Genomic DNA, 26,081 nt, shown 5'->3' on the forward strand with positions numbered 1-26,081 from the left:
ACGAGGGGCTCGCACTGGCTATGGAGCCTCCTTAATATTCTCTCTCTCCCTCAGCTCCTCCACCTCCACTTCTTCAACCCCCCAGCTCTCCCAACCCCCAGCACACATGCACAATCTCTCTGTCTGTCTCTCAAAAAAAACAAAAACATAAAACAAAAACAGAAACAAAAAAAAAAAAAAGAAAAGAAACCACAGGGTAGAAGTGAAGACCATGGTTTTATAATCTGCAACTATCCTTACCACACTTATTGTTTCAGAATATAAATGAATTGTTTATACAAAGTTAAACATTTCATAGTCAGATAGATGAAAATCTTTAAACATTCTTCAAGGTGTTTTTGCAGAACAATTTAGATCTTAACTGAAGAAATGTAACCAGTATTTCCAAGACCAATGGAGAAGAACTGAAGTACCAATAGTTAAAACCTCATTGACACCAGCTTTCAATGGTTAAATCTATTTGCTTTTCCTTTCTTATTGTTTTTTCTCTCGAAAGATTATTAAATTCTAGGCTCATCAAGGGGAAATTGTGTTCATGGCATGTGTTCATTATTCAGAATATAAAAATTACTAATACTGCAGGATTATTTTTCCTAATTAATCACATTAAGTTTTATATTCTTCAGATCTCTCACATTTTTGTAAACACCTCTCTAACCACAGACCAAGCTGGTTTAGGAATATTTCTTCATTATACAATTCCTTTTATTTCATTTCTGTTTGACTCTACACCATAATCTCATTGCTGCCAATTTTCAAAGAATTAATGGCTGTATACTCTATCAATGTCATAAGGAGAAATGTGGTAATATTTAAATTACAGTACAGTCACATTAATTTTGCTAATTGATACCACTAGCTGGCAAAAGTGAAAATTACCTGTTTTAGATGTGTTATAATTTGCAAAATCTTTTAAGGCTCCAACAACTGCAAACTGTAAAGCTTGAGGAGAAAAGATATAAAATAGATGAGGAATAAGCAATGTACTTTTACCATAGTAAATTCCTTTAATCTCACTGTCACCAAAGACGCACTTACTAATTAATGATTAAGAAAAAAATCTGATCGATAGTAAAATGGTAATACTGCTGTCCTCACCTTGAGTATAGACATAAGGGAGCATCTTAGATTCCTTTGAATTCCTCCAGCAAACACTTGCCCCAGCATTTTCTGTCGCAATTTAGCTGGACATGCTAAATGAATGTATTTCCAACCCTTTCTTTTTCTATTCTGTGACTCTTTTTTTTTTTTTTATTTTCAACATTATACATTGTATATTCTACTACTTTGAACCCATTGTGGTCTTTGAAGAATCAGGACAGTGCAAATTTAATATGTGTACTAATCAGTGCTGTTTTGACTAAAGAATAGTCCTTTCTTCTGTGAATCTTCTTATTTTGGCTAACTTAGTAGCTTCTTTTTGTGTGCTTCACCTTCCCCACAAAAGATATCACTAATGCAAGTTACTAGTATAGGTAAAGGAAATTTCAATTTTTGTTCTTTCTTTTGAGATTTCCTACTTGATTTTTTTTAAATGTCTTTTCCAAGTAGGCCTAAAAGTCTTATCACAACTTTCTATTTTTGAAATGCTAATGAGATATGGTGTGTGGCATGTGCAGAAGTTTATTTTCCCCTATTTAAAACTAAAAATGAATTTTATAGTCCTGTTTTCCTGAGAAAAAATCAGATACTTAGAAGTACCTTGCAATTTATGATGTTCTTTTTTTTCTTTTCATAAAGAAAACACAGTAAATTTCTTTTAAATAACTGGCTTAAGTCAAAATGGGATTTCTTATTTCTAAAGGTAGATTTAAATTAAATAAGGATTGTAAATTGACTATATTATTTTCAACAGGAGAATTTATTGGCAATGTATTTATTTATTTACTTATTTTATTGGCAATGTTTAATAGTAAATCTACTAAAACCTCTTCCCAAAGCAATATGAATAAAAATACAGTGCTAAGCCAAAGATTTTTTACAAGACTAGGACGTAATGAGGCTCAAATACTGATCTAGCAGTTATACAATTACTATACGTATGTGTTTTTATATATCTTCTCTATGATTAAAAAAAGAAAGTGTCTAAGCAGACAGGTTTCAATAGCCATTCTTCATTTTCAAAACACTCAGCAACATCTGCAATTTACCTTTCAACTCACTCTGTTAAGAGTTCTTCCTTTGCTAAATCACCAGATTTCTGTAGGCAGCAAGAGTTAAACTCTTTTCCAGGTTTTTACAGGGTTTTTTAAAGCATCTGCAAGTGAGATGTCATTGTTTTATTAAAGTTAACCATTTTTGTACCATTATCCGGACTTTTTTTGAAAATTTCATTTCTAAGGACTTTTTGACTCCAGCCCCTCTCTGTAAAGAAAGCCATGTGTTGTGACATTATTCTACAAGAGATGAAACATTTCCTGAAGCCAGTCATTGAAAGGGCACTATCAATACCCATGTCAGCCCAGTTCCTCCGAGATAAATCTTTTGTTTACAAAACTTTAAGTATGTCTTGTCCTCGCTTCCTGTTCATGCAGTTTGTTGCAACAGAAAAAGTTTTCTTGAATTTCAGTATCATTTACAAATCTTACAAATGCTATAGCCTGACATTTATTGGTAAAATCTGTTGACTCATCAATCTGGAGCGAGGAGCTGTTGTTTTTCAGTTTATTATACCCAGCCTTCACAGCATGATGTGACACACCGTCAATACATCAACTTCTTGACTATTTGAAAGTGAAACCTTTTTGTTTTATCATACTGCATCTTGTAGCATTTTACTCACTCTAATTTTATATGCTGGCATTATTAGTTTTCTTTTTCTGGGCAATAAGTTTTGCTGCTAAGTAAATTGCTTCCCAGGCCTTCTAAAACTAGGCTTTCATTGTTTGTTTTGGGACTCCAGTAGCTGTTTAAACTGATCAGCAACTTTACTTATCAGACGTCTGTGAATTCAGTGGTGTCTTTGAAAGTTGTTTCCACAGACAATGAACAATGGGATAGAAGATCTGAATTACCAACCCATGTGAAATGTATACTCATAAGTTATGTGATTTTGTGTCTCCTCTTCTACTACTTCAGTGAAATGACACACGGGATTTTAATTCTTTATCTTTAACCTCGTCAAAATTTCCAAGAGACCTAGATCTAGAATCTTCCTCTTCTGTTTCACATTTCATCTTCAAAAATTGCCACCTTGGCCCTCAGATCTGTTTGCAATATGTGTGTAATATGTGATATGGAGTTAATCAAATGTAAAACAGAAGGTCTAATAAATACCTAAACAAAACATTGCAAAAAAAATTACAAAGTCCTCAAAATACAATTTATTTCTAACTTACACCATCCACGTTTGATAACATTTGACTCAAGAGTAAAAAAGTAGAAAGCAGCTAGGGAAGGAGAGTAGCTTGAATCGTGGCACCTAAGATTTCCTTCTATAGAATAACAATTTCTGTCAGGTCTCTGGCCTCACAGTCTCTCTTGGTTGTGTGCGCTTTGGTTAAAATCAAATATATTGGTGTTATATAGGTCTTGCTATGTTGATAAACACGAGGAAGGAAGGAAGACAGGAATCTCATGAAGAAAGCTGAATATTCCATACATTGCTTAAGGGGAGACTCCTCTAGAACTGGAGGGAAATGTCTCTCTTATGCTAGGAAAGATTTCTTAGTTTCCAGTGCTTTCAAATGAGATGGAATTGGAATGTCCAAAAAGGCCTATTGGAATCACTCAGGAGAACTACACTGGAAGTCACAAAAGTCAATTAATTCTACTACTGGCTCTTCTCCCCTATGGACTTCAGTTGTCTCATCCATAGATCTACTAGGTTAAATGATGAGGAAACTTCAGGTTCTGAGATCCTATAATTTTGCTCCTTTATCTCAACAGGGTAATTAAATATATTAAAGAAAGGGTATTTCTCTCTTTATCATCAACTTGGATTTTTTTTAAGACATCCCACCAATTGCTACATTGGAGAATTCCACTCTATCTGCTTTGCTCCTTTTAAATAAGAAGGCACAGTCTTTGCACTGTGTTGGGCCATCTGAAGAAATGAATGCTTCAAAGTAGCACAGAGGGAAAGGGTAATAGGTAAGGTGTCACAGAAAGTTAAACAGAACAACTATGGTGATAAAATATGGACATCACTTCTTCCCCCTACTGTTCTGACTTAGGTTTCAGAGTCTGTGTTTTCACATCCTGCAAAGGATGTGGGAAAAATATCATTTGGAATGTGCCTTGCACATAGGTATTCAGCCTGTTTATGTAGGACACTCATGTCATGGCTCAATCCTCAAACTGCTTGACTAAGTATTCAGCATCTGTCACACTCCTCCACACTTGATTGTTGATTGGAAGCCAAAAAAATCATGCCTTCCTCTCTTCACACAACAGAAGGTAAACTCTTGGCACTCAGATGTTAAATAATGTCATTACAAAGAATGTTAGGTTTGAATGGTAATTAAAAAATAAACTCATATGCCATCTGAAGAAATTTTTTTAAGGTTATGCTATGGTAAAAACAAATAACTAGTGATCACTTTCAAATCTCTTCTAGGTGTATTAACCAAAAAAGCAGGAGCTTCAAAGTTAAACTTCATGTTATAAACTTACTTTCTGAGCACTAATTCACTCAGATTTGCCCTTTAAAAACACTGGATTATTTATGTTCATTGACGTGAATAAAAGCTGGAATGTCACCTCATATATTCCTCCCAAGCTCTAAAATTATATCTAACTTTTTTTTAAAGATTTTATTTATTTGAGAGAGAGAATGAGAGATAGAGAGCATGAGAGGGAAGAGGGTTAGAGGGAGAAGCAGACTCCTTGCTGAGCAGGGAGCCCGATGTAGGACTCAATCCTGGGACTCCAGGATTATGACCTGAGCCGAAGGCAGTCGCTTAACCAACTGAGCCACCCAGGCACCCAATATCTAACTTTTAAAATTAGGATTTTAATAGTTGAACTTGGATGATACTCTAACATGTTCATTAGCAGTGGCTCTACAGAGGTCCAGCAATGATAAATGTAATACCCTGGGTGCTTCTATATTAAATTGCTAATTGGTGAATGGAACCTCCATTCAGAGCCACAGTCTTACAATAAAATTAGCACCAATAATTGTCATAATATAAACCCAAGTATTAGAAGGTTAATAAAAGAAGTCTCAACCTTATAAGATAGTAATAAAGAATGAATAACTTCATTGTCAGACATGCTGGGTTTGAATCCCAGCTCGATCTCTTGCACACAGGACCAGTTATAGCTCTCTCATCCCTGATGTCCTCTTTGTGAAGGGGGTGATTCAATACCTCTCTCATGGGGTGGTTTGTGCATTACATCATAGATGTAGCTACAGCAGTGAGCACACTGCCTTATACTTAGAGGGTATACAGTCCTTGGAAGACACCTTTATCTACTACTCCAGATCGCTAAGCTCTAGAAGGGTCAGTATCACCTTGACTGTTGTGTTCTCATTGCATAATGTGATGTCCAATGCGTAGTGGACTTGCTCCTGTGACATTTTTCAACTCACTTTTCTTTTTCTATCCTCAGGTCCCACCAACATACTATGTTCTAAAAATCAAAGTTGTAGCTGCTTCTATACTCTTCTCAATTCTCTTCTACAATTGAGGCCAATTTCTGTTTCTAAGAATATGGAGAAACAAAGAAATATATATTTAGAAAAAGGCTAACACTTATTTTTCTACTCAGGGACATTCCAGCAAGTGTAGCCTTGTAGTTGGTCTCTAGCAGCTTCACTTACCTGGAGAACTAAATATAAGAACCAATCACTCTCCAAAGTCTATGCTGAGTATGGATAAGAAGAAATCATGTTTCTCCCACCTATGCAACTTTAGTAATTTTTACTTGTTAATGTCTCCTTGATTATGAACCATGTATCTCAAATGTAACACTTGGTCATAAAGCTGAAAGGCTATACTTAGCAGCAGCAGTTGGTACCATCTCTGACAACCCCGGAGCTCGGATGTCCATGTAAATGGTAACTAATTGCAAAAGTTAATTGATAGCCAACATCTCCCTTCCTCTCCTCCCTGTGTATCCCAGTTAGCTTCCACTCCTTTTTGAGTTCCTGGAGAGTTGTATTTTAAACTTTCATGGCCAGTGCTCAGGACTGATGCTACTGTGGTGGCTATTCAGACTTTCACCTAATCACTGCTGTTAGCAAAGGTGGAGGGACATTGCTCTCCCTGCCCACTTTTTGGTTCCCTAACATTCAGGGCCTGGTGCCCATGGGTGCATGGCAGAGACACATGTGTGCCTAAATCCACCCTATTCCACTAACCAAGCTACGTATCCTCCTCAACTCTGTGTCCACCTGGACGGGCACCTTGGCACCATTTCACAAGGAGCCTCTTGGGCTAGTGATGCACCTTGTTTCTCTTTCCCTGACAATAGCATGAGAGTAAGAATTGTTGTCAACTTACTTTTAATGAGTTGTCATTTGGGTCACAAACAAGTATTTTTGTCTAATCTTTTTTTTCTTCAAGTTTTTATTTAAATTCTAGTTGGGTAACCTACAGCGTAATATTAGTTTTCAGCAGTAGAATTTAGTGACTCATCACTCACATACAAGACACAGTGCTCATCACAACATGTGTCGGCTAATTTTTGTTACTCATAATGAAAGCTTTTTCCTTCCCTGTCTCCTAATGTGTATCAGTGCCCTAATCTTAGGGAGGCAGGATCTTTCTAATTTGGGGGAAGTTATCTGATTATATACTTTCTGCCACAAATACCCAGTGGAAACCTGCTTCATAAAAACAGAGTTTCATCATTTTATGCGTGTTGACATTAGAGGTACTAAACATTTCTTCTTAGCTTCCTCCCCAGCTTGGAGGGAGGCTTCTTCTCCTCTCCCTAGTAGGTAGGTTACATACACAAGTAGAAAAGGAAAAGGTTTCTGACGTAAACCTCAGAGGTTAATTAAGAATTCTTGATTCCACAAATGTTTTATAAAGTTCCCACTTATATACATTTTTTTCTTATTTCAAAAATTAACGGATGACCTATCTACCCATCCATCTGTATTCTTTGACTTTCCCCACTCTAGTTCTTTAACCACTATAATTCTGGACTCCCTGAGAAAAGTATTTTTCCTTATAAAAGAATTATACAAAATAAGCTATTGTGAAAGGCATGGACTCTGCCTCCACCAGATTCCTGGTTGAAATTCAGCAAGATAGATAGACAACAATTCAAATTGGGAACCCACTATTGTATATGCCAGGTTTACTGTCCTTTAATCCTTATCCACCAACATAGAAAATGGGAATTTCTTTTAATAGAAAGATCCAATATGAATAGGAAGCTTACATTGACATGAAATTTATGTATGTGTGTTTAAACATTGCACCACACTGACACCCTACATTACATTACAGAATGGTCAGCACATCTATTCACTAAAATAATGCTTCTTTCAATTTGGAATGCATGTGGCTCTCTTAGAAAGATCTTTTATATTATACAACCCATGTCATTAGTTCGGAATAAAAATAATATTGCACTTGTTAAAAAAAAATCTTTAAAAAGAAAGGGGGTGTCTGGGAGGCTCAGTCTTTAAGTGTCTGCCTTCGGCTCAGGTCCCGATCCCAGGGTCCTGGGATCGAGCCCCGCATCGGGCTCCCTGCTCTGCTGGAAGCCTGCTTCTCCCTCTCCCACTCCCCCTGCTTGTGTTCCCTCTCCTGCTGTCTCTCTGTGACAAATAAAAAAAAAATCTTTTAAAAAAATAATATTGTACTTATTTAACTTTGAAGAAAATTTACCAAATGTTCCTCTATGCCCCAGTGATAATGCCTTTCTTCTCTCCTAATAGATCCCTTTCCTTAATATACTGAAAGTACCTCCTTAGGCCTTCTATTCCATGAGTTCAGTACTGGTCACTAGACTTTCTGCTGGAGAAGGAAGCTTTATTTGTGCCTCCCACCCCTTGGCCCCCACCAGGAATAAAAGACTCCAAAACTGCTATTGGAGGTGGGTTGCCTATGAGATGCTCTTGTGGTTGCTAAGCCTGAGGCTGATAGCATTGCTGATTCCCCAGGGTTCTGTATACCCCCCTCTGCTCATCATTGACTGGAAGGCCTCATTATCATCAGTAAGGTTTAAAAAAGACTACATTTTTCCCCACTGAGGCTGGAACTAAGAGGAGAACCCTGAAGCTAGGTGACTCATACTGAGTAGTTGAATTTAATTGTCCTTTGTCACAAGTGGACTAATTTCCAAGCTCTTTAGGGACACACCTCTTTCAGTATGACTTCTCCTCTCCACACCACCTCAATTTTCCCATTTTTCTGTGACAGATTTCCCTAAATTGGTCCCTTGTTTTAAAAATGAATGAAATAATGTTACTTCTCTACTTAAACACTACAAGTCTATTTCTTTAACAGTAAAAATCCAAAGCTTTACAAGATCTGCCCACCCATAATTATAATCTTTGACTTGTGACCTCAAGTCCTACTTATTTCTCCTACCCATGAGAGCCACACTGGCTTCCTCCTTCTCTGTGGTCAGGTCAAGCATTCTCTCATTTCCAGGAGTCTCCTCCTGATGTTTTCTCTCCTGAAAACATACTTCTACTAGAGATCCATCCATATCCATTTCCACCACAAATAGTTTTTCCTGAACTTCTTTAAGCTTCTATTCAAATGTGAGCTTTTCAATGAAGCCTACACAGACCACTCCACTTTCTTCAAAAGTCTTCTTGCTTCCTTGCATTTTTAAAATGTATGCATTATTATTTGATCCCATAAGTAATATTGTATATCTTATACAAATAAGATTTTTACTGGGTTTTAAAAAATTTTAATAGGCTTTATTTTTTAGAACAATTTTAGATTTATGGAAAAATTGAGACAATAGTTCAGAGAATTCTCACACGCTGCAGTTTCCCCATTAACATCTTATGTTATTTTGGTGTATTTGTTACAATGAATGTAGCAATATTGATCCATTATGACCAACTAAAGTCCATATTTTATTCAGATTTCTAGTTTTTACCTAATGTCACTTGTTTCTGATTTTTTTTTTTCCAGTTCTTGGCCTTCTCCTTTTGGCCACATACTTATTTTTGGAACTTAGTGTCTTTGTACATAGCCCGTCTCATACCCTTTTTTCTTTTCATTATCTTACCTGGAAATCTCGGCATCCATGAATATCTCTGTGGCTTTGATATATTGCTGCAACAGATCCTCTCCTTCCCTCCCTAGAGATAATGCCCACTCCGTTTACTGTCCTTTCTTGGTTCCTGTTGCTAAGTCCACACAAAAATGCAGACCCCTCCCTGCCCCCGCAAACTAACAAATGCCATACCTCGCCAAGAAATCCGAAAACCAGAGAAGGCGCCTTCACTTACATAATAGCCTGTAGCACTGGAACTCTCTCTAATGAGAATTACTTAAGCGTGATTCATGATTAACATCATGAACAACTTTCTCTTTTTGGTCAACATTCTATAATCCTTCACCCCTTTCCAACTTCCAATTTAATAATCTCTCTGTTTTCACTTTGGCAAAAAATCCATTTTAAGAAATTGTCAGCCAAGTATCTGGAAATATATATACCATTTGTTTTATCCCATTCTTGCTTGGGTTTGCAAATAAGTATAGCATTTCAATATTTTATATTTAAATGCGTACATTGTTTTGACATGTCCCTCTCTCCCCGCTTTTTATAAAAAGCAGAAAATTGACATTCTTCCAATTTAAATTTATTCTTATAGAATGTTTATCTCACAAGTATCCAAAGTCAAGAGTGGTGGATGCTTTATTTGGTCTTGTAACTGTCTTCTCTATTCTTCTGAACTAGGAAGAAAATCTCTGCCATGTTCAATTGGATTGCCCTCTATAACAAATCTCTCCACTAGCTCACTGAATTTTCTCTTTAAGCATTTCCCACCAAGCCCTAGATTTTTATGTTAAAGATCCTAATCTGATTTTCCGGTTCACTGTCTTACTGACTAAATATGTTTATGCAGCAAGCTGCTTTTAGCATAGTCTCTTGCTGAAGTCTGAAGCTCTTTTCCTCCTTTCATAGCCACCTGATTTGTTGACTTCATTCCCCATGATTTGTTTTCATAAACAGGCTCTATATAACAGTCAATAGTAAGAGTCCAACATCCTGAAATTGAGCACATGGTCATTATTTAAAGTGTCCCCTTTGCTCCAATTCAGGTATGAAATAAACTTCACTTGGAGATAGAACACAAGTGTATTTTGGTTTGTCACATGGAACAAATATGTTTGGTAAGAGCTTGGGCCCAAATGCATTTGCTCCCTCTCAGAATCAATATTAGACGGCCAGAGCATTTCCATTCCACAACTCTCCCCCAGACCAAAACAACAGAGCCCCAAAAGATGCTTTCTATAATAATCTGTATTTTCAAATAAAAAATTAAGGGTTGGGAAGAGATGTCAAATGGATCATCATTTGGCCTATCTTTAGCATTTAGGACCGTAGCACTGAAGTCAGGAAAGCAGGCCGTCCGGCACTACTGTGTCATCATGCCCGAGTCCTGATCCAGAGGGACCGCTGCTCAGAATTAAAGGGCTGTCTTTTTTTTTTTTTTTTAACTTTGCTGCTCCGTTGAAAACTTTGATTACAATATCAGCTAGAAGGCACACTCCAATTCACTGCGCCCTGCCTTACAGCCTGTTTGGTTCTCTAAACAAGCCATTACACTAGCTATCTGCTAGTACGGCTTTAGGTCTGATGGGGCTCAGGGTTGGCTGCCCCAAAATATGCCATTTTGACATGTGGATTATTTTGAGGTTAAGATGTTTAAGGCCCAACAGATTCAAGAAGAGGTTTTTACCTCCCTCTTAACTGGCTAAAAATTAAATGAAATAGGGATCCTGTTCCATGAAGAGAGGGATTTTCATTGTTGTTTTTGTTTCATAAGACTTCTCTTTGCATGGTGAACATTTGTTTAGCAAACATTTGTTCTTTCCATCTTCTATGAACTGTCTTCCTCCCCTTGGAAGTCCCAGACCGCCCTCTCAGCTCAGGATGGTGGATAAAGCCTCAGTGCCCGATGGTCCAGGAACCTCTCATGCCTTTGTGGATCTCCCATAGCTATGTAATTAAATTTGTTTTTCTCCTCTTCATCTGTTTTATGTCAATTTAGTTATTGAGCCAGCCAAAATAACTAGAAGGGAAGAAGGGAAAAGTTTTCCTTCCCTATAGACTACCATTGTTCTCAGACAGATTTCAACCAAACATAAGGAAACCAGGAATGTAGGGTCTGTGCTATTACCAAGGAAAATTGATATTACTCAGTCTTGATAAAAACAGATATTCTCATAGTCTATGGAAATGCATAGGCTCTTTAACAGATGAGAAACTAGACTTACATATGTAAATGTATCACATTTCAAATTTGCTTGTATGTTTTCTTTGTTGGTTTTTCCTGAGGAAATTAATACATTGGAATGAGATTAAAATGATTAACTACTAAAAAGAAAAAGAAAGAAAGAAAGAAAGAAAGAAAGAAAGAAAGAAAGAAAGAAAGAAAGAAAGAAAGAAAGAAAGAAAGAGAAAGAAAGAAAAGATTAACTACTGGGTTAAATTCCTCTCAAATAAACCTTACTACTCATTGTTTCCCAGAATAATCTCTGTCCTTTAGCATCCATGATTTTTTTCTCCCACACTCTTATTTGCCTGAGTTCTCCCCACATTCACCCACTCTGTCCCTCCCCTTCCTGATTTCCCTGAACGCTCCTCTTTTTTTTTTTTTTTTCTGTATTCCTTTAACATTTCTTAATGGGCATAAACATCTAAACTGGAGCTGATGTGGCTTCTTTTCCAGTCACTAAAATTGGGCACTGAGTGTAGTAATGATTAAATTTTACTCACAACAATAATAGCCCTGCAGAAGCACTATTCTAATGAGCATTTTGCCTAATTCACTCATTTTAGCCTCATACTAATCCAACGCACAGTCACTCTTTCTATCCCCATTTTATAAATGACAGTGAGGCACAGAAAAAGTAGATGTCCCCAAGTTCATACAACCAGAAGGTGGCAGAAGCAGGATTGGAAGCCAAATAATCTAGTGCCAGAATTCTTGCTTGTCACCACCACACCAAACTAGGTAGTAGAGGAGTAATAGTGCCTAGCCCATTGGACAGCCAATAAATAGTAGTTTTCTCCCTATTTTCTTTCCTTTCTGAAACTTTAGAAATGATGTCTTCACTCAAGTAATTCAAATGGCAAATTCAAATCTATCCCAAGCCCTGTTCTTCATGTTAGGGATAATGTGGTGGGTGACTAAGGCAAATGTGACGATCACTCGTTAGATCAATCTCGTAATATTTTTTATTCTCATGAATGGCACTTGTGGGATGATATCTCTTTCTCTCCTAGCGTTTTACCCACAGATGCTACAGTCAGAGCAAAACTTTGAGTGGGCAAGTAATTTAAGTTCTGTGTGTCTCAATTTCCATGTAAGTAATCTGGGGATAATCGTGCCTGCCTCTTCAGGTTGTGGGGGTCATTAATGAGTTAATTCAAGTAAAGCACATAGAACCATGACTGGCATCTTAGTGCTCCATTGTTCTATTGTTGTTCATGCTCCCTGCTCCCTCCATCCCACCCCGAGTACTCTTCACATATACTTCCCTCAGTAATTATTTGTTGAATAGATGGACACAAAAAAAGAGGAACTACCCTCAGCACCACTAAAGATAATGCTATTCTTTGAAAGCTCTTTCCACTTGACTAATTTGCTGTGATTTTTTTATTTCCTTTAGCATATAATGCTGAACACAAATTTCACCTGTGTAAAGGTCTGCCTTTAGTCTCTATATACTATCAGTAAAACAGAAGCTTTTATCATTAGTCAACTAATGAATAAGGGTTCAGCCATTGCTGGAGAGATTTGAACTCAGAAGGGAAAAAGGGTTATTCTTTTTTTCATTGTAATGAGCCTATTTATATGAGAATAAGCCATTATGTCTTTGGTATGAAGTCTATTCTTTTTTAACAGTTTCTTGAATTTTATTCCCTTTCTTCTCTTTTAACAAACCCGTATTTGTCTCTTATTCATCACTGATTCTTTTGAGAAAGGATACCTTTTTCCTAATCTCCTAGACAACACAGTTGCAGACTCTTGTTTTTTTGCTGTTAGCAAGATCACATTGCCCTTGCCAGAGAATTTGGTGGGGATGTATTTAAACGTGTCTTAAATTAGTTAATTGTACAGATTCTCCAAAGTTGAAAGAACTCACTGTAAAAATTCTATCCAAATCACCTCTAGGAATTTTCAGTGCAAGGCAAACTCTCGAGGGGTCCATCTGCATTTATGTATGATGGTGCTATTAAGTCTTTTGTGACTGTGGTGGTTTCACAGTAGACTTGAAGCAAAATACGAGTCAGCTCATAAATGTGAGAAATTTCAGGAAGACATTTAATAATCAACCAGAAAACAAATTTTCCAGCAGATTATGCCATAAGTTTATTCATGTAATCAAACATCCCCTTAGGCATCATGCCAGGCATTGTGCTAGGTGCTAAGATCAATGATGATGAACAAACATTTTCTGCTCTAAAGGAACTCTTGGAATAGTTTGAAGAAAGCAGACTTGCTAATCAATTGTTTTTCTTTTGACTGGAGAAATGGTAGTGGCAGAGATAATATGGACACACCTAGTCAGCCTGGTGGTGAGAGATAGGTCAGGAAAACTTTGAGGAGGTAACGCCAAGCTAAATCTCACCGGATAAAGAGGATTAGCTAGACCAAAGATCTAGCCAGGTAGGATATGGCATGAACAAAGACGTGGGAGTGAGAACTAGTAATAGCATGTCTGCAGAATTGCCAGTGGTTCTGTGTTGCTTGTGTATAAAATATAGAATGGCATGAGGTGAGGTCGGATAGGCAGGAACAGGTTAAATTATGGTGGCTTGTTTTATTTTTTTTTATTTTCTGTCCTGTTAAGGCGATTTAGCTTTAGCTTCAGGACTATGCAGAACTAGTTGTAGGTTTTAAACGTGGGAATGACATGGTCAGATTTGCATTTAGATAGATCATTGCATAAATTGTGTGGAGACTGCCCTTGATAAACACAAGTTTGGATGTTGGGGGTGCTACAGAAAAGCTGTGGTTGCAAGAAATGCTAAGAGTCTGAAATCAGATTGTAGAGGAAAGCTGGAGGGGGCAAATTTGAAATGTATGTTTGTTTGGATTTGGGGGATGATAAGTGAAGGATGAATCAAAGATTATTATCTAAGGGATTAAATGGATAATAAAAAGGAAATTAATTCCTTCTAAGTTACTTACACAGAGCATATTTCTACACCTTGTCTAATGAAAACAACAAAACACGTATGTCATACTAAGCAGAACAAATTGCAGAATGGCCTTTTTTCTTGGCTCTAAAACAAGTAAAAAGAGACAAACCAAATACTTTATGAAAAAAACTAAAATTGCAGAAAAATTAGTCATTTTGTACAAATACATGTAAATGTATCCTTGGAAAATTGAAACTAAGATATGAATTAGGTGGGTTTATCCTACCAACTGTTGTCTTAATGCCATGTTGGCAATGCAGCCAGACTGTCTAGTCTTGGTTTTATATTTCTGCTGCATTGACAAACCATAGAAAACTAAACATACAGAGTCTTGATCCAATTTCATGATAGTTGCAGAAACCTAGCCTGAGGGTTTGTTTACTACTGTTGGTGTTCACAGTTCCTGCTGATACCCCAAGTCTGGCTGAATTAGATACAATTTTAGTTGGATGGAGGGTCCCAACTGTGTATTGTTTTTCTCTGATGAAAGGAAACTAATAGCTTTTTTGTTTTTAGAGAGAGAGCATGCACACAGGTGCACAGGATGGGGGGTGTAGACAGAGGGAGAGGTCAGCGAGGGAGAGAATCTCCACACTGATCATGGAGCCTGAACAGGGCTTGATCTCACAACCCTGAGATCATGACCTGAGCCAAAGATCAAGAGGCAGATGCTTAAGCCACTGAGCCACCCAACCACCCCCAATAGCCTCTATTTTTAATCTAGGTAGGGCAGATATGTGTTTCCTTCATTCATTATAAAAACTCCGGTAGTAGCCCCATTATACAGATAAGGAAATGGAAGCCAGAGACATCAAAGTGCAAGAATTGAAGGAAAGGGGAGTTGAACTAGTTCTCCCAGAATGCATGTAAATGTCCTGACAGTGCCTGAAATAACCCTTAGTATTCTAATCACTGGACAGAAAGAACATGACACCAATTATCTTCAGTCACTCTTTATTTATTATAATTTATCACTCAGCTTCCCCCCCCCTTTTTTTCTTTTTCGTAGATAAAGATACTTGCTTAAGTTAAGGGGAACATGGGTAGGAATTAAAACGTATTCAGTGTTTACCATGGGGCCTCACACATGAATCAAAAATTGGAAGAGGCAAAGGTTTTAAGCCGTGTTGCTCGGGTTTGACTGCAAGTATTCCTGTATGGCTCTAGGCAATCATTTAAACTCTATAAGTCTCATTTTCATGAAATTGAGTTTTGTAAAGACTAAATGCAATGTTCCAAAAACATTGCATAAAATAGGTAGCTTCTCTTATTTCTCTAAACATTGGCCTGGGTTATTTCACACATATGTCTAAAAAACACTTTAATGAGGTCATCTAAAAATTTAAACATTGAGATAACTGAGACAGAAATTAAACAAAAACATCAACATTATATTATTAGAATGAAGCAGAAGCAAATTTTAATTTCATATTGAATCCAAAAAGGATTCTTTTTCTACTATAATATGAATTAGAATGTATTTATTAAAAGTAGTAGCTTATATTTATTGTTTACTTGAACCAAGCACTTTGCTTAATATTTTTTGTATACATTTTTAATTCTAAAAACAAGCTTTTAGGTAAGCAGGATTTTTGTCCCTTTTGTATAAATGAGAGAACGATTTTTAGAGAACTTAACCTAACCAAGGTCACACATTAAGAAAATAGTGAGCAATTCAGCACTCTAAACACACCATTAGATGTATGCCTTAAAATAAATATCTTCTGGGGCACCTGGCAGGCTCAGTTGGTGGAGCATGTGACTCTTGATCTCAGGGTTGTGAGTTTGAACCCCATGTTGGGTGTACAGATCACTTAAAAAAAAATCTTTAAAATAAATATCTTCTCTGATCAACCTATTTTATCAATTCATGTTTAAGACCTATAAATAAAGAATTATAAAATTAAGCTTGAATATTATTGCACAAGTGATTGTGACCATATGTTTGGGCCAGTCCAGAGTATTAGTTGTATACATCATGCACTGGTTCCAACCCACTAAAGCAGCAAAAGAAATGTATAGAAAGGCTATAGAGCAATTTACAGTGTCAACGGGAAAGCGGACGACATGGAAAATCATCAATAATATGGCAGGCAGACCAACATCCACAGTCAAACATCACAAAACCAGTTGAGTGAGGCCATCAGTGCTGTGAGCACTGAGCCCTGCTCTACACAGGTAGGACCTCCGCTCCCTCCTGCCCTGCACACAGGCTGCCAGTGTGGCATCCTTCCCCTGAACCCCAGGAAGAGTGTGTCTCACCTCTGGAGTTGCCACTGCTGGCCTTCAAATTGGTTCTCAATGAGCCTTTGGCCATCTCTAGGGGATTGGCAAAGTAACTATCAGGCAATTTCACATTTTATTATTTGAAGTGTCTTTGCTTCCCTCCATCCTCAAACAGGAGAAGAAGGTTAAGGTTCTGAGAAGCATCCCTCCCCCACAAAAAAGACAAATATCTTCACTGCACAAGTAGAAATGATCAGGCAGTTCAACTTCTTTATTTTACATTTGTGCTTATCAGATCTTTTTGTAATGTATCTGTGTCTTGAGTGTTTTTTTTTTCTTTTTAAGGCTGGGTTAATAATGAATGTTCAAAATCATTTTGTAATGTGCATTTTTAATTGACCTTGTGTACATTATGCCTTGTTTTTTGTGGGATTTTTGTTTTGTTTTGTTTTTACATAACCTGAGAATTTTGAAAAACTTCGTGACTTAGTAACAACTGATCCAAAAATATTGCTAAGTATATGCATAAGGCAATTATGTTACATGTTACAGAAGTGACTCATGAGATTCTAAAAATTTAAGAACAAAAGAATCATTAAAAGTTGGTCATCTTATCCCAACACCATCATTTTTTAAATAAGCAGAAAAAAGCCCAGAGGTGTAAGATGTTTTTTTTTTTTTTTTTTTTTTGGATTCAATTATCTTTATTAACCTATCAATGTTACATTTTATACATAATACCTAGTTGTTTTCTCAAAGGGATCTATATTTTAGTACATCATGTTAATAATAAAAAGCCAAGTTCAGATGGCTAAACTTCAGCCTAGCGTTTTAATATCCTCCGGACAAGGCAAGCTAGAAAGTCAATCACTTTATGCACATCAGAGTAGTGTTCCAAAATAACTAGGCAGCTGCTACACTTTTAAGCAAGGGAAGAAAAAAACTTTCATTTTGATCTTTTTGTGTTCCAGCAAACTATACTTTCAATTAACAGCAACAATGATACCATAAAAAATGCTCTGCTTTTTAAATTTCTGAACTTCAATACAAATTAAAATAGTAGTACTGGAGTCTTTTGGGAGGCAAACCGCTATCAGCTACATTCATCAGTGTAGCTGAGCCTCTTTATCAATAACCAGGTCCAGGCTGGGTATAGCCCTGACCAAAGGGAGGGCAGGTGCGTGCATAAGGGTTAGGCCCACTTGGAGGTGGAGTCATAGTACTTCCAGGAGGTGGAGTAAAACCTGGTCTCGGTTGATAGGCCCCGGGTTGGCTTGGAGTCATTCCAGGTTGTGAGGCAGGGGCCACAGTATAACTGGTAGGCTGAGAAGTTTGGGTAGTGTAAGTTTGTGGAGGGTAACTGCTCGCCTGGTACTGCTGTGGTGGTTGAGCAGGCAGCTGTTGAGGCTGGCCAGCAAAGGCAGGAGCTGGTGCCTGGGAAGCTGGTTGCTGGCCATATCCCTGGAACTGCTGAGGTTGTTGGGGTCCAGTCTGCTGACTATAGCCTGCTGAATACTGGATACCGTACTGCTGGGGCGGCTGGGGTGGCTGGGGTGGCTGGGGTGGCTGCTGAGCACCATAGCCGGCCTGCTGCGGGTACTGCTGGTACATCTGACCTTCACTCTGATCTGCTTGTGTCTGAGCTCCTGTATACGGGGGCGGCTGTGGCTGAACTCCTGGCGGATGAGCTGCAGAGGAGGAGGAAGCAATGCTGTCGGGAGTTCCTGAACGGTCTTCTGCAGGAGCACTGGGTGGCCCTGAAACCTGATCATCTGTTAAGCCAAACACTGACATGACATTTTTATTGATTTCATCTTGGTTTTTTAAAGGATCAAAAGCTGACATACTTGCTGCCATAACCTGAGTAGACTGTTTTCCAGAAGAATCAGAAGCAGCAGGCTTTTCATCCCTACCATCCACAGTATCATTTTCAGGAATACTGGTGGAAGGTCCTGGTTCTCCAGGTGGTTCCAAACTATTCAACAAGCGATTCACTTTATTTCGCAGTTCTATTAGCTCTCGACGGAGATATTTCACTTGACTCGATTCAAGGGGTCTTGGTTGGCCATTAACAAATAATGTCAGTTTCAGTATTCTACTACACTGAATTGCAAAAGAAAGGTCAGAACTATCAAAAATTGTTATAAGATCTCCATCCTCATCTTTATACTTTACTGTAACTTCATCATTACTCAGGAGTTTTCCTCTGAAAACTCGCTGCATCATTAGCACTAATTCATCGTAAGTAACATCTTCATTATGAATTGGAATTCGTCGAATATCCTCCCCAAGTTGAGCTTTGATGATTAGCTTCCCACTTAGGTCCAACTGTCCATTCATGGTGGACTCCAGGATGTTCTGTACATACAACTCTACGGAAAGACTGACCGGTGCGAGGCAGATGCCGGGCTGGCTCCGGGGCATCATGGGGTGGCTGCGGTCACGGCCCACTCCGGTGCCCTCCACTGGTGCCGTCGCACCTCGCTAGTAAGCTCGCGCGGCCCCCGGCCAATCGCACGGACCCACCAAGCCTAGCGAGATCTCGGGCCCAGTCTAAGATGTTTTTTTCTAAATCCTATAGCTAGATAGGAACAAAACAAGAAGTTTGTCTTTATATGTAACATTATGCCTATTACAGTAAGTGCTTCTTGAATTAAATTGGCTTGAGCCAAGTTTCCGTGACTCTCCAACCTTTCCATTATGGATGGTATAGTTCTTTCAGTTTTCTCACTTGTTTATGTTCTTGACATCTAACAGCATAGACTAAAGTGGCGTAATTAAGGTAATTGAGAACACAAGATCAGTTTAAACCAGTCCCACATATTATCCAGCTCTTGAATTTACATATTTACATACATATAGAGAACACCTAGTTATTATCTCCATAACATATTACACTCTGGGACCATTTAGCTGAATACTGTTACGACAAAAACAGAAACTTAAATTAAGAGGGGGCAACTATCTAGCATATTTCCAGGAATTATGTTTTACTTTTATCAGTATAGTCTGCAAAAGCATAAAGCTTTTTATGGGGAGCAGCTACCATCATCTCCTGCAGACAAGGATCTTGAGGGGAAAAACCAACACCCGTGTTTTCCACAAAGGAGAATATATCTTCTTGTAGCACTTAGGCTTTCTTTGGATTATTGACCATAGCTGCAGATCATTTATTTAAAATGTGGTAATGTGCCTGAGTGGCTCAGTTGGTTAAGCGACTGCCTTCGGCTTGGGTCATGATCCTGGAGTCCCTGGATCGAGTCCTGCATCAGGCTCCCTGCTCCGCAGGGAGTCTGTTTCTCCCTCTGACCCTCCCCCCATCATGTGCTTTCTCTCTCTCAAATAAATAAATAAAATCTTTTAAAAAAATAAAAAAATAAAATGTGGTAATGAAAAAAATTATAAAAAAAAAAGAGGTGCCTGGGTGGCTCAGTCATTAAGTGTCTGCCTTCCACTCAGGTCATGATTCCAGGGTCCTGGGATTGAGTCCTGCATCGGGCTCCCTGCTCAGTGGGAAGCCTGCTTCTCCCTCTCCCACTCCCCCTGCTTGTGTTCCCTTTCTGGCTATGTCTTGTCAAATAAATAAATAAAATCTTTAAAAAAATTATAAAATGTCTTAACGCATTTACCAACTCTTAGAAAGCACATACATGTTGTTTTCTAACTTGTTGCAGGCTTTTCCAGCCAGGTCGTTCCCAAGCCTTCCATTGTCATGTCACTAGCACACCCTGTACAGAAGACAGAATTTCCTAGTTCTCTGATTGCGCTAACTGGGTCAGTTTTTGGAACTGCTGGAATACTCCTTATTTAAGGTTGAAATCGAACAAAACGCTCAAGAGAAGCAAACATTTTGTTTCTGTGGTAGTCTCTCACATGTATGAAACACGTTTGTCATATCCATTCACTGTAAAGGAATTGGTTCCTTCCTGTTAACGCAAGTAAATGTCAAAATACACATCAGAATGAGCTGGATGATGCAACGGAGGTGAAGGTGAAGGTGAAGCTAAGGTGTTGGTTGGCAACCTTGGGAGTTCCCTGGATGAAATCTGAAGCTGACTCTATATACTGAGGGCAAGGGGAGATGGGAGAAAGAGGCAGGCCACTCCAGACTGGGAAATGGCAGTTTTAACAAATAAGGAACTTACATACAGAGCTTTTCTTGAGTGGCTGCAAGATGACTAGATCTCCACACCCATCCTTCAGATCTTAAACAGGTATAGAGCAGCCTTAATTGGGTTCAACTGTATATTCAGTCCAGATGGTCCAGTAAGAGTTTACCCTCAAAACAATGTCCTTGAAAGAGCTCCTACTGTGAGAATGGTGGGCAGAACGTACATCCCAAGGTCTGGAGAGAGGGTGGAAAGACCCTGATCACCTGGTCCCAGCCAGGGAGTCAACCAACCGTCATGTCTTCTTGATGAGGTTGGCTGGAAGGTGCGTGGGAAAGTAGGAAAGTATCAGGGCCACCTCAGACGAACAAAATGTGTACCATTTCTTAGCAGTACATCTAAATGATCCTCAAAATGATCTTTTGTGGGGCAATGTTCTGTATCAAACAAGGCCCTGGACTTGGGTAAACAGAAAAGTTGATTGTCCCTTCAGACTGTAATACCATATAGTATCCCGACCATTGAGTGGCTCAGAAGCTGCTTCTAATCAAAATATTAATGAATAGCCTCAGGCTAAGTCTGGCTGTTGGGGGATATTCGAAACTCTGGTTTATGCTATTAGCAAGCTGCGTTAAATAAAATGGCTTCTATGAAAGTGTCCATAGACAGTACAAAAGACAAAAAAGTGAGAAAGGAGAATTATGCTCCATTCTGGACATCTGGGAAAGTCTGACTAGGCAAAGGGGTTCAGATACTAAAACCCTTGACAGGAAGGTTTATTTCCTTAATCAAAGATAAGTGCCAGAAGCTTGCTTAGATTACCAAAATTCTTTGTTCTAAATCTGTATCTATCAAGCAGGCTTTTGATTACAATTTAACTTCCCATGTATTTTCCCAGAGGGCAGAGAACATAACTGATCTGTGAGTATATGAGGAAATGTAACTGCTTTGTCATGACCTAATGCTTGAGTTGTTTTGAAACAGCTTCAGTGAAATCTGATTCATATACCATTTAACCACTCACATACTATTTAACTATTCAGTTCGACCATTTAAAATATATAATTCAATGTTGTTATTGTTGTTTTGCATGTTAATAGAGTTGTTCAATCATTACCAAAATAAAATTTGGATTTCCTACTACTTATATCACCCCCAAAAGAAAACTCATTGCCATTAGCAGTCACTGCCCATTGTTTTTGTTTTGTTTTGCTTTAGGATTTTCTTTTCCAGTTTTATAGAGGTATAATTGACATATAATATTGTATACGTTTAAGGCATACAGTGTAATGATTTGATACACATGTATATTACAAAATCCTTCACCTCATATAATTACCATTTTTGTTGTTATAGTGGGAACATTTAAGATCTACTTATCTATATTTCAAGTATGCAATATTGTATTGTTAACTATAATCACCACACTGTACATTAAATGCCTAGAACTTACTCATCTTACAACTGAAAAGTTTGTATCCTTTTACCAACATCTAATTGTCCCCATTCATCAGCTGATACACATTTGGGTTGTTTCCACTTTCTGGCTATTATGACTAAGGGTTCTACGAATATTCACATACAAGTTCTGGTGTGAATATATGTTTTCAGTCCCTTGGGGTATATACCTAGGAGTGGAACTACCGGGACCTATGGCAACCCGATGTTTAACATTTTGAGGAAATGCCAAACCAATTTCCAAAGTAACTGTACCATTTTACATGTCTACCAGTAACATATGAGGGTTCCAATTTCTCCACATCCTTTTCAACATCTGATAGAGTATGTGTGTGTGTGCACGTGCACTTGTCAAAAGTGTCTGTTGTGTCTGTTATAGTCATCCGACTGGTGATGAAGTGGTATCTTATTGTGGTGTGTGCTTATTGGCCATTTGTATATCCTTTTTTGGGGAAATGGCCATTTAGATCCTTTGTCTATTTTTAATTGGATTATTTGTCTTTTTCTTATTGAGTTGCAAAAGTTCTTTATATGTTCTGGATGTAAGTCTCTTATCAATTACGTGATTTGAAAAACTTTTCTCCAATTATGTGGGACTTTTTCCCTTTCTTGGTGGTATTGATTGATCCCCAGCATTTTAAAGCATGGTAGAGAGTGTTAGAATGTTCATTTTCAATAAATTGAAATGAGGAGGGAAAATATAGGTATATGCTTATAAGTAACGTAGAAAATGTTAAGCGTCTGCCTTTGGCTAGAGTCATGATCCCCCAGGGTCCTGGGATCGAGCCCTGCATCGGGCTCCCTGCTTAGCGGGGATGGGGGGGTGTAGTCATGGAGATCTGGCCCATTGTTATTGAGCTACTAAGGATGAGATGTACAACTCAGCTTGGGAAAGTCAAGTGAAGCTTCTTGGAATACCTAATGGCAAAACTGACACTTACGGTTAACGAGGTAATTCAGAGATTTTAGGCATGAACAAAAGCAAGATAGAAGGAACCATAAACAGTTTGATGTTGTTGGCTTATGAAAGGCAGGGAATGTCTGCAAAATATGATTATAAAGGGACTGACAAAAGTCAGATACCATCACACTGTATGGCCAGATACAGAGTTTAAACTGTGTCCTGTTGTTGATAAACTGAAACCCTTCAAATTAAAGAACCACATAGCTTAACTCTAAATCCAAATGCATATATACACACAAATACAAATACAAATATGAACCTGAAAAACTGCAATAAAGAACTGGCATAAATTTAACGAAAACATTAAGCTTTTTCTAAATGTAATATCTTCATCGATAAAAGTCAATTTGAAAATGACTTTAGCTAATCCACCCTGCTGTATGTGACTACAGTGATTTTATTCACCTTTACTCTCTCCATAATTTTGGCGTTTCTCACATTTCTCTTCATTTTTGCCTATGTGCCCAGAAAATAAAGTCCAGCCCCTTCCCAATATTGGACATTGTTAATTTCCTGCTTGTTTTAATGTCTTTGAGATAGCATATAGTACTGTACTGATTCTGGCATTTAGTAAAAACATGGTACTAGGGCAGGTAAAACACATCTTTGGAGCAAGATGACTAGAGGACAAAAAAAAAAAAAAAATCAAGTATATTTACTCTCATTCATGCTATTTCCCTGAGAGATGTCAGCAACATGGTTGAGTGAGAAGCTCTGGACCTCCTTCCCCTTAAGAAACACACTGATTCAGAACAATTCCTGGACAAATTTCCTGTCTGAATTTGCTTTGTTGAAGATATATGCTGAAGACCATATATGCATGGGCTTATTTCTGGGCCCTCTATAGTGTTCTGTTGTTCTATGTGTATTTTTTATGCTTTGTAACATAGTTTGAAATCAGAACTGACTGTGATACCTCCAGCTTTGTTCTTCTTTCTCAAGACTTGTCTCTTTGGAGCCTTTTGTGTTTCTTTATGAACTTTGGGATTCAGAGAAGTGTTTCTTAAAAGCAATTTGTGTAATTTCTTTCCATGCCTCTTCATCATGTTCAAGATAACCTTCATTCTCCTTCACGTATCACCCAATCCCTTGTAATCTGACTCCTGTTTCTTTCTAGTTTCAACTTCTGCTACTCCTGGGCATCAGTACTCCTTTTTGGGACAAATCTACCACATTGAATTCCTCCATCAATTACTGGCTTGGCTCTAAACCTCCATACTTCAGCCCACACTATTATGTACTTTCAAACCCTTTGGTTGCCTCTTCACAAGGCTTCTCGTTATTCAGCAAAATATCACTTCCTCTAAGAAGTCTAGGCTTAAGATTCCAATTTAAATGCACCGGTTACATACTTTGGATCACTGTTCATGATTATGTTCTGTTGAAATCCTTATTTTATGTACTGTCTCTCCCATTAAATTCTTTGAGCAGAAATTTCTAAAATGTCAACCTGTGCCTTCCCAAGGCCTAGTATAGTGCTTAGTACATTGTTGGTGCTCAGGCAATGTATATTAACTATGAATAAATATGGGTGAATCAATGAATGAATGAATGAGTGAGTTATGGACCAGAAGGTAATGAAGCAGAATATTTATATTAGTCCTTAAAATCTTTTATGCTCTGAAGGTGTCAATCAAGATGCCTACTTAATATTACTGACACATAGCAGGCATACCAAGTTTATTGAATTGAAAACGTTTTGAAGTTGGTAAGAGCTGTCTGAAATATAAAAGTTTTATGTTTTCATTTTTGTTTTCTTTTGGTGGATGGCAGTATCAAAACATTTACTGACCAAAAACCAGCCACTCAGTCTTTCAACTGCAAGTCAAGGGATGATATTGGATTTCTTTCTCTGAAAAGTCTTTCACAAATAAAGCAAATTACTTTCTTTCTTTCTTTCTTTTTTTTAATTAACATATAATGTATTAGTTGTTTCAGGGGTACAGGTCTGTGATTCATCAGTCTTACACAATTCACAGCGCTCACCATAGCACATACCCTCCCCAATGTCCATCACCCAGCCACCCCATCCCTCCCACCCCCCTCCACTCCAGCAACCCTCAGTTTTTTTCCTGAGATTAAGAGTCTCTTATGGTTTGTCTCCCTCTCTGGTTTCATCTTGTTTCATTTTTGAAACATCCTCTGTCTTATTTCTCAAATTCCTCATATCAGTGAGATCATATGATACTTGTCTTTCTCTGAGTTATTTCGCTTAGCATAATACCCTCTAGTTCCATCCACATCATTGCAAATGGCAAGATTTCAATTTTTGATGGCTGCATAATATTCCATTGTATATATATACCACATCTTCTTTATCCATTCATCTGTTAATGGACATCTAGGCTCTTTCCATAGTTTGGCTATTGTGGACGTTGCTGCTATAAACATTGGGGTGCATGTGCCCCTTTGGATCACTGCATTTGTATCTTTGGGGTAAATACCCAGTAGTGCAATTGCTGGGTCATGCAGTAGCTCTATTTTCAACTGTTTGAGGAACCTCCATACTGTTTTCCAGAGTGGCTACACCAGCTTGCATTCCCACCAACAGGGTAGGAGGGTTCTCCTTTCTCCGCATCCTTGCCAACATCTGTCATTTCCTGACTTGTTAATTTTAGCCATTCTGACTGGTGTGAGGTGGTATCTCACTGAGGTTTTGATTTGGATTTCCCTGATGCCAAGTGATGTTGAACACTTTTTCATGTGCCTGTTAGCCATTTGGATGTCTTCTTTGGAAAAATGTCTCTTCATGTCTTCTGCCCATTTCTTGATTGGATCATTTGTTCTTTGGGTGTTGCGTTTGATAAGTTCTTTATAGATTTTGGATACTAGCCCTTTATCTGATATGTCATTTGCAAATATTTTCTCCCATTCTGTCGGTTGTCTTTTGGTTTTGTTGACTGTTTCCTTTGCTGTGCAAAAGCTTTTTATCTTGATGAAGTCCCAATAGTTCATTTTTGCCCTTGCCTCCCTTGCCTTTGGCAATGTGTCTAGGAAGAAGTTGCTGTGGCTGAGGT

General features: G+C 38.0%; 1 pseudogene; it reads right to left on the reverse strand.

Moving 5' to 3' along the window:
* Positions 1-17,661: 17,661 nt before the first annotated feature.
* On the reverse strand, positions 17,662-18,924 carry LOC114214990 (protein TFG pseudogene; annotated as a pseudogene).
* Between the last annotated feature and the right edge of the window lie 7,157 nt (positions 18,925-26,081).

The sequence above is a fragment of the Eumetopias jubatus genome, unplaced genomic scaffold, assembly GCF_037043125.1.
Source record: "Eumetopias jubatus isolate StellerSeaLion01/CBP00866 unplaced genomic scaffold, mEumJub1_p1.0 scaffold_8, whole genome shotgun sequence".
Taxonomy (NCBI): domain Eukaryota; kingdom Metazoa; phylum Chordata; class Mammalia; order Carnivora; family Otariidae; genus Eumetopias; species Eumetopias jubatus.